This window comes from Sylvia atricapilla, chromosome Z, assembly GCF_009819655.1.
Source record: "Sylvia atricapilla isolate bSylAtr1 chromosome Z, bSylAtr1.pri, whole genome shotgun sequence".
Taxonomy (NCBI): domain Eukaryota; kingdom Metazoa; phylum Chordata; class Aves; order Passeriformes; family Sylviidae; genus Sylvia; species Sylvia atricapilla.
The window spans coordinates 34,865,703-34,875,529 of record NC_089174.1 but is presented as its reverse complement, the minus strand read 5'-3'; the positions used below and the strand labels follow the sequence as shown (position 1 = coordinate 34,875,529).

General features: G+C 45.1%; 1 long non-coding RNA gene across 1 annotated transcript; it reads right to left on the bottom strand.

The window, feature by feature from the left end:
* Nucleotides 1-2,320: 2,320 nt before the first annotated feature.
* On the bottom strand, nt 2,321-3,994 carry LOC136374623 (uncharacterized). Its single transcript, XR_010745936.1, has 2 exons — nt 3,891-3,994; nt 2,321-2,529 (listed from the first exon to the last, which is right to left on the bottom strand). It is a non-coding gene; the product is annotated as an uncharacterized lncRNA (long non-coding RNA).
* Nucleotides 3,995-9,827: the final 5,833 nt, after the last annotated feature.

Below are 9,827 nucleotides of genomic sequence, written 5' to 3'. Positions count from 1 at the left end.
TGACTAAAATTAATGTTCCCAAGAAGGCCCGGTCCCTGGTGTCAGCTCAGAGTGAGAATGGAGGCATTACTTTATTTCAGTGCTGGGGGCGTGGGAAATCACTTCTCTAACGTGATCACTCAGAAATCTCACCTACTGATTTGTAACCGCGGACATAAGACCTACTCATTACTTTGCAGAAACTCACAGGCTAAACATTCCCTCAAATTATTGGATAAATTTAAATCACTTCTCAGAAGTTATTAATAGGGAGAGTAGGGGTCCCTTGAGGATCTCTGGTGGTCCTTTGGGGAACATCCCATTCCTCCAATTCTCCTCTGGTGGTCGAGAGCCTCCTACAACCATTTGCTTCCCGTTGAATGCGTTCCAGCTACCTTCTTAGGAGGACTACTCTATTCTCAAGGCTAACATAGCCACCTGTACACAATAATCACTGCGCTGGAGGAAATAGAGGGCTCAACACTGTCTGCTAATGCTAAGGGAATTCAGGATTTCTTTCAGTTCAATATTTTCTCAGCACCTTCTTTCTCTGGGAATTGCTCCCAAGCATTTTGTCAGTGCACCTTGAATTTGGGTTTGCTGACTGAAGCCACATTGTGTCTTTCCTTCAGAAACTAATCAGGAAAACACAAAATACCTACTGAAACCCTTCTGCTCCCACCCAAACCAGTTCACTGCTCAAGCACAAGCCACAGGCTCATCCCCAATTCCCTCTGTGAGATAGGAGGTAATATTTTGCTGCAGCCAGAAGATGATTAGAAAATAATGAAGGAAAGTTGTTGGTTCTAGGTGTTGCTATTTATGGCTTGGATTTGTTCTAGTTAATTTCTTGGGTGTTGCTGTGAGCCTGAGATGGGCCAGGTTGAAGACCAGACCAAAACGGAGGTAGGATAAGAGAGGAGGGGACAGAAAGGTAGGCGGTCGGGAGAGAATAGAAATTCCCCAGAAAGCAGCAAAAGGGTAAAGGCACACGGTTTGCCCTGGGCTGGGAAAGGCAATACAAAGCTGCAGTCCATTGGAGTGCGTCTGTGTGTTCGGCTCTTGGGGGAGCAAGAGATACACACCCAGGTCAGGTGAATCCTTTCTAAGAAAGTTTTCTTTTGCTTTCATGACTTTGTCCCCAGTTAGTTTTATCTTAGAGTTGGCACCTCTCTGACACCTCTCTCCCAGCAGATCAGAGCTGCACTGCACGTGTTTGCTGTGTGCAGAGAGCACAAAGCAGGCTGGCCTGGATGCCCCTGAATACTTCTGTAAAACACTCTGCACTTTTGCCCCTTTCCTCTGGCTCAGTGCAGAACTCCCAGGACTGCAGGCGCTTCCTCTCAGAGCTGTGTGAAGCACAGACTCCTGCAGATCTGACCTGACAAGCTGTCACCACCTCCCGCCTGGCCTCGGCTCCCCTGGCAGAACTGCCGTGCCTGAAGGACGCTGCCCCGTGCTCCAACCTGCGGAGCAGCCCGGCTTCCGCTCCCTGTGCCCAGAGTGCTGCAGACGCTGCTAACCTTTCCCAAGAGCTACAGGGCAGCCGGCAGAAGGGTAGGAATCCTCAGCCAGGCTGCAGCCTCGGCTGCCGTTCGCCTTTCTCTCCTCCCGTGCAGACTGCAGGCGGCCAGTGCCACCCATCTGTGCTGTGCCCAGCTCGGCCTCGCTTCCCCTCGGGAGCAGCCAGCTGCCCACTTGGGCTCTAAAGCAGAGCATTCGCCCGGTCCAGGAAGAGGCTCCCAGGGCTGGACTGCTGCCTCTTGCAACTACAAGGGCCTCCTTCCAGCCTGCCTCTGCCCAGGCTCAGGCTGCTACGGGCTCTGCCAGGGCTGTGCCATGGGCCTCCGCCCTGGGCAAGGCTGGGCTCGCTCTCACCTCACAGTCACTGACACCTCTGCACCAGAGGAGACCTCTCAGAGCACCCTCACGGATCTTTCTGATTTCTCCGTTGAGCAAGACTCTCCTGCAGCCAAAGAGATTGCACTTTGGGATACAAATCCAAGTGGCAGGAACCCAAAGGCTCTTGAGTCGCAGCTGAAGACCTGCATCTGCACGGGACCTTTGGGCTGCCCCCCTCTTCCTTTGGTTTTGCCTGCAAAAGCCCCTGCCCTTTCTGCCTCAAATAGAACTACCACGGGTGCACAAAATACGGCCATTGGGCCATTTTTCCAAGGCACTGTGGTCTGGAGAGGATGATTGAAGAAGAGCCTTCCCCACTTTCAAGGCACACCAAAGAAGCCGTAAATGTCACTTTGCACCTTTAGAGACAACTGACAACTCCAAAGGAAATGCTGACCTTATTCACAGGGTGAGAAAGAAGAGAATCTTCCAGATGAGCTCAAGTTTCAGAAACTTTATTTCCTTGTAATCCTATTCTATAATCCCATTCTATAATCCTACTCTATAATCCTACTCTAAACTGGTTATGGAGACAACAAGTTGACATGATTGCCACGTTCATTTCTCCTCTTCTTTCTTCTTCTTCTTCACTGAAACGATGAGCGGTGCAAGGGTGAACGCTGGATTGGCTGATGTTACAAACGGATGCTGTACACAGGAAAAAAAAATCAATGAACCATGACTTTCCAGCTGAGGTGCTTCACAGGCTCAACCAGGGGCCCTCTGGTTCCTAGAAAGACCCAGAAACAAGACAAACGGGAGCATCTGCATCTACAACTTCATATGAGGACCTTGCCATCACAGGCAAACCTGCCCCAGAATCCCACTCATCTGCTTATTTCTGGTGTCTTCATCTTGATGGGACTTTTGCCCTGCCAGGGCTCTAGAAATGGTGCCTTCAGTCCCTGGGGTTTCTTCCTTTCCGGAAACTCCGGTGACTCACATGGGTCCCTCTCTTTGAGAGACAGGCACTGTGCTGATTTCCACAGGGACACAGAACAGTACCTATCTTCCCATGCCCTGCCCCTCCTGGACTGGATGGCACCTTCCTTCCCAGCAGGGCCAGCCGAGTGACACTGGGTCCTGCATTTCTCTCTCTGCCACACAACCCGGCAGTAACCCCGGGGCAGTTGCCATCGGCTTGACTGTGCCAGGCAGCAGATGGGGCTGGGACAAGTCACCCTCAGCTGTCTCTGTTTGCATGGCAGAAACCTCCAAGAGTGGAGTGGGGGGCACAAACCAGAGCCCCTCAGAGGCTCCCAGTGGACCGCCCACAGCCCCTCCTTCCCATGGCCAAATCTCTGACTGCTTGGCAGGGACCGGTTTCCTTGGGTTCTTCCTCCATCACCATTTCATGCCTCTGTACTCCACATTGCTCTACTCCAAATATTTGCCGTCAGATAGAAGTGAACACCCCACCAAATTACAAAACAGGGCGAGAGAAACAGTCAGAGGACAGAGCACCTCTCCCCTGAGGACAGACTGAGAGACCTGGAGTTATGCAGCCTGGACAAAGAAGAATAGGCCCCAGGGAGACATTACTGCCGCTTCCCAAAACTTCCAAGTGGCTGCTGAGGGAAAGCAGGACACCTTTTTTAGCACGTCCAGTTCCAATAGGATGTGGGCTAATACTTTTAACCAAAAAGGGGATCGAGCCAGAGTAGGTCTAACGAAGCATCTGTTTACTCGGAGCATGGTGCAACACTGGCACAGGTTGCCGCGAGAGCTGGTCAGTTGATGGAACCATTCCAGGTGAGATGGGACAGGGCTCTGAGGAAGCTGATCTCTTTAAAGATGCCCCTGCTTATTGCAGGCCACTTGGACCAGAGGAACTTTACAGGTCCCTGCCAGCGCAGGCAACTCTAGGACTCCTCACCATTTTTGTTTAAACAGCACCAAGTGTGGAAAGTGAGGAAGGAGGAGGGGAGCCCATCTGATGCCTTGGACTTCAGTGGAGGAGGAGCCCATCCCTGGCACACTGTTTCACCTGCAGCCCCTTGGCATTCTACCTGCAGCAGCTCCTTGGCAGACCAGCGCCGCGCCTTGTCTGTCTGCAGGCAGCAGCTCAGGAAGTCATGCATCCAAGGAGAGAATAGGTTGGGCTGCCGCAGCTTTGGTCTCCCTCCTGTGGCTATCAGCAGTTGAGGCTGGAGAAAATGGAAACACCAGGCTCCACCTGCTTCTGTCCCAACTGTAACTGCCCTCCCAGATCCCATTGTTTAAGCTCCACTGTGCCGCAGCAGTTTCTGCCCTGGTAGAGAGGCAGAGATGACTTTCCTGTACCAAAAAAACCCCAAATCCCAAGGCAGACACATGTCGGCTTTTCCGACATCTAGCAGATCTTGCTTCTACATCAGCTATTTCATTGACTGACCTAGTTAGTAGGAACTAAATCAGCAAACGCACGGTTCCATCTCTGAGGATTCACAGCAGCTTGACAGGCCTTTTGGAAGAGGGACTTTGCTAGTCTAACTAACCCTACTCTTTCCAAGGATTATTACATGGAAGGCATCTCTGCGCTGCTTGTTGGTCCCTTACGCACACAGCTGCCGTAAAACAAAACTCATCAGGCTATTTGTCCTGTTCTGGAGAAGAATGGTAATTGGAAGGAAAGAAAGGAAATCCACCATGCATTCCTCAGGGAAGGAAACAAACACTTGGAATCTCATATTCAACACAGACACAAAAAGAAGCCTGCACAAAGGTATTGGGATGAAAAGGCCTGTTTGGGCACACAGGAGCCACCTGCAGCTCAGCCTCTCAGCAGTCTGCAAGTTTCAGCTTCTTTATGTGGCAAAAGGAAACCTTTTCATGGTCAAATCAAAAGCAGGAGAAGTGCCATCCCTGTGATAACCCTCTGCTCATTTGGATACTAGGGTCCAGGCATTAATGGTGTGCCCAGCGCAGAAAGTGCCGGGCAAGAAATGGGAAGTTTGGGCAGGCTCTCCGCATGACACCAGGCTGCGGCCTGGTCTCTGTAAAAACACCCATCACAATACTAACAGCTCTGTGCTGGTGGCACTGAAATAGATGGTGACCAAAGAGACTCCGTTACTATCCTCTTCAATCCAGAGGAAAATTTCCAAGCCTAAAACAGCAAACATACTCCCCTTGGGTACAAAATGGATGGCAGCTTTCTTTCCTTTTCTCACACAGTCAGAGGTCACAAAGGAGGTTTTATCCTGTCCCTCTGCAGCTGAGCTCAGCCGAGGGACATGGTGGGGAGCTGGAGTGCTTAATGTCATTAGAACTATGCAACCCAGGGCTTGAGCCTTGAAACACACCTCTTTGGGTGGTACTGTGCTATTTTGTACATTTAATGGATGTGAAAAATGGAGTGTGGTGATGTTAATTCCTAGTGTCAAGCAGAACAAGCATGTTTGCAACATGCTATAAACAGAGCTACAGCAACAGGGACCCTTCTTTCAAGCATTATAATTTTTGGCTTTTTATAATCTCCAGCATGACATGAAACCAGAGCTGTTGTTGAGGTTTCACCCTGTGCCTATTTTTCTGTTGATAGCATTAGAAGTTTTTATGTGACAAAACCAGTGGTGCAATTTTCAGCATCTAAAGTAGGATGGCAAAGGCTCTATTCTGTGTCCTTTGTGGCACAAGGAGTCCAATTTGCTGGTGGCCACTACCTTCTTGAACAACAGTGTAACTAAGGGTGGCCATTTTGCCAGCAGCATTTTCTTCTCAAGTAATCTACTTTACTCCTTCCCTAGTCTGTTTTAGTGTTTTCTTGTGAATACTCTGGCTGGTGGCATACACCTAAACACTGCTAATAACAAAGAATCACAGAATAACTACAGTTGAGAAAGTATTCTAAGGTCACTGAGTCAAACCATCAACATAACACTGACATGTCCAGCACAAGACCATGTCCCCAAGCTTTTTGAATACTTTCAGGAACTGTGATTCCACCTATACATTAAGCAGCCTGTTCCAATGCTTGACCATCCTTTCAGTGAAGAAGTTTTTCCTAATATCCAATCTAAACTTTCCGTCGAGCAACATGAGGCCATTTCCTCTTTTTCTATTGTTAGCATAGGAAACACGTAATCACGGAATGATCATACGCGGTGCTTTATTGAAGAGCTCTGGGAGTTGGGGTACAAACCCAAATCCAACTCCAATGAGGGCTCAAAAGGTATACAGTCTTACACCCTTTCATTATACAACTCCATGTTAATCATTAAGCTCCCCATTGTTCTATTGTATACACCGAAGCAGGAATTTGTATAAATATCTTGCCTTGTGTTTCTCACGATTCTAGTTTAAGGTAATAATTACATTCAGCTACCAAAAATCGTTACAATTATATCATCTATCAAATGATGATTAGTTTCACCCAACCTAGTAGAGAATAGCTTTATTTCTAACATACATAGGCCTAAGTACAAATCGTCCTAATCCTCCCTTCCCCCTGATTACTCAGACAAAGTTATACTTGATTTGGTTAAAACAGTAGCATGAAAGCAACATCCTGGTGTCAGTGAAGCTAAGGTTCTATTCCCAGTTTTGCTACTGCAGAAATCATTTTAATTGTAACGCTATACACTGTCACTATCACTTGTTACATGGAAGAAGAGGTCGACCTCCACCTGGGTACAATCTCCTTTGAGGTCATTGTAGAGAGCAATAAAGTTCCCCTTCAGCCTCCTTTTGGAGCCAATACTGTCCAGCTGAACAGGTATGGCAGGAAACATAAAGGATCTCAGTATTTCCCACAGTTTATGGCATGTATGAAAAAAAGCAGAAGATGCCTAGCAGTCTAGCCTATGCTATAAAAATATTTTACTTGCCCATTGGCCTGATTAAGATGAAGGAAGAAAACATAGCTAGGCTGACAAGAGAGATGTGGATACACACTGGAAGATGCCAAAATGTTGCTGAGATCTCAATGACATATGCTGGGATTGGAAGGAAGGAAGTCTGAGGATGAAGAGATGGTAGAGCAGAAACATTGGCTTTGTTTCACTAAAAAAAAAAGCCCCAAACCCCAAGAATGATGGGTTTCAAGGCTTGCTGCAATTAGTAACATTTAAGTTTAAATTAATTGCTCCTTGAATTAATAAATTCAGGAACTGCTGCATTCAATCCGCTCTTTTGACAACCAAGAGAAACAGAGATGGCATAAGCACAAGGCAAAACCTGAAATATGATCTTTTACTTATTTGAGTGTATCACAGTGGAACATGTCCGTATTTCTCTACCATTCCTTCCTTTCATTCTCTCTATTCCAGATACTTCCAGAATACCACCCCCCCTCAATATATCAAGTCCTTTGTGAGCTGCAGAAATGTGCTGCCTTGATGAGAAAGGGTTCTGCAAGGATTGTGAAATGGGCTATGGAGTTTCCCAGGCAATAAAGCAAATTTTCCTCACCAAATATCTTCAGATTTTTCTGATACTCTTAAGTTTTTTTAAAAACTTTTTAAGAAGTATTATGAAGCTATTAGAAGTGCAAGAAAGGACAAATTTTTATGCTTATTTTAAACCCTAGAAGTTTTTTCTGAACATATCATATGCAAAGTCACAACACTACACTCTAATGTTTATCTAAATTGAACATTTCATTCCCTGAAAAAGTTTCTTTATTCCAAGATATATTATCTACGCCTTACAAAATTATGATGATCATTGTTTGGAAGGCTTGGTTTAGGAAATCTAGACTGACACATATTACTTTTATGGAAAGTTAATTTATTTCAATTGAGTTTTAATGTCATCTGAAAAAAAAGCTGCTATTTAAAATTAGCTGCCAAACACAGAAAAAACCCTTATTTGAAGTAAAATATATTTCATAAAACATGAAGTGTCTAATCTGGCTTTCAAATAGTGAAAGTGTTTTAACATACCTTTTTACCATCTGTGATATATTAGAGCAAGGTTTTAGAGAGGCACTATGAATTCTTCTCATACATTAAGTATTATGGCCTAATATTCCAAAATGTTTGCAGAAAACAAGACACACTGTTGATTTTCCTCTTTAGAGAGCTTTAGAGTATCAATAACACAAATCAAGTGATATAATCGCTGTGGTAGTTACAGGTCAGTTTAAAAAGTTGTCTTGTGTTGAGGTGTTCAGAATGCCAGTGGATTCAGCTAATCATCATATACTGTCACAGTGATAGAAGCCAGGTTGTGTGTAGTCCAATGGCAGTGAAAATAATGGGAAAAGAATACTCAGTACCTGAAACAAAGGCAGTGGCAGTGAGATGCCAAGTTCATCCCCTTTTCCTCCTCAGTGCCAGCCTGAAATCAGGAACAGTAGCATTTTTCCGAATCTCCCAAAGAAACCCCAGGCACTTGGAGACTCTCTCTCTTTGGATTCATTCTTGAATCAGTTCTTGAAATGTCTTGGAATGAAGGATTTTGCAGCTTTTCTAAGTGAGATTTTTTAAACCTTACTCCCTTTACCCTGTTCATGTTAAGGATTCTGAAGGAAGAATCTCTTTCTAACAAGAGTTAGAAATGCCACTGAAATGTCACAGCTGGCAATGAGAGGGGTGCCTCCTGTTGGAAGACACTCTGCCAATTTCCATCCCCATTAGCCTGACCATCTTCTTCTCCATGATTGTGTAAAGCTGGTGAAAGAAGGTAAGCCAGTGGAGCTGTCCTAAAGCAATCACTGAATCATGGAATATCCTGAGTCAGAAGGGTCACACAAGGATCACTGAAGTCCAAGTCCTGGTGCTGCACAGAACAGTGCCAAGAAACACACCACATTCCTGAAAGTGTTGTCCAAACACTTAGTGAATTGTATCTGGTTTGGTGCTGCAAACACTTCCCTGGGGAGTCTGTTCCGAGAATTCCTTCAGGTTACAACCAAGTTCTAATGAACTCACAAAAGTCAAGGAAAAGGGTGGGAAACAATGGAGAATAGCATTTTTGGCCTAAAACCAAAACAGATGGAAACACAAAGACACCATCAACATTGGGGGCAACAAAGTAACTTGAGCATTACTTTTTCTTTATCCTAATTTTTCTTTTATCCTGATTTTTTTTGATAAATGCTCAAAATTTACTATGTATTTCCTGAGTGTTGCCTGGCTTTTTGGTTTCCTAAGGTGAAAATAAAAAATGTCATCAGTGCATTCCTTTTACTTGAAATTCCATGCCCAGGAAGGACAGACAGACATGCTCTGCATCCATTTTGAGACTTCAGCTATGGCACACACAAATTGCAAGCTGTAAGTTTTCATGACCACATGCTCCATTATAAGCCACACAAATAGTAGAACCAGCATAAAATAAAAATTATTTTTTCCAGCTGTGAAATCAATAACATCCTTGATAAATCAGGTTTGATTGTATGATTTCTTGCACATATCCTATAGCTTTGCTCTGCAAAACACAATGACCATAAATACCAGTTTCTTGCCTCTTGGTGTCTGAAGAGCTGTGCTGCTCTGGAGGATAAAAGAGGGGGAAGAGAAGTAAAAATTTGTGGGTTATGAATATTGATGTAGAAGGTATTCTTTTTTATTGAAGCTTTGTTTACATAAAAGCTCTTAACAGGCTACACCCTAAGTCTAGAGGTCCTAAACTAGTGTCAGTGAGCTGTCTGGGTGTTTTTTCCCATGTATTGCACTGCTATTCTGCCAATTATAGGGGCCCATTAACATTTCGCCCTTCAAGTTACTGTGGTCCAAGCCTCAGTGGCAAAGCATCTGCCGAATATGTAAAATAATGATATGAATGGATTAGTTGAAAACAATGATAACAAGACCTGGCTCAGCTAACTGTGACAGCAGGTGGTAATTTTGCAGTTTGCTGACCCTATAAAGAGAGCTAGAGCAGAAAGCTTAGACTGTGAAGCAGATTGGTCTGGATAGTTACAAGCAAGCACAGAACAGCTGATGATGTCACACACACAATCTGACAGATGGGGAAGGTATTTTGTTTGCTTTGCTTTGCTTTGTTCTGAACTTGAACAT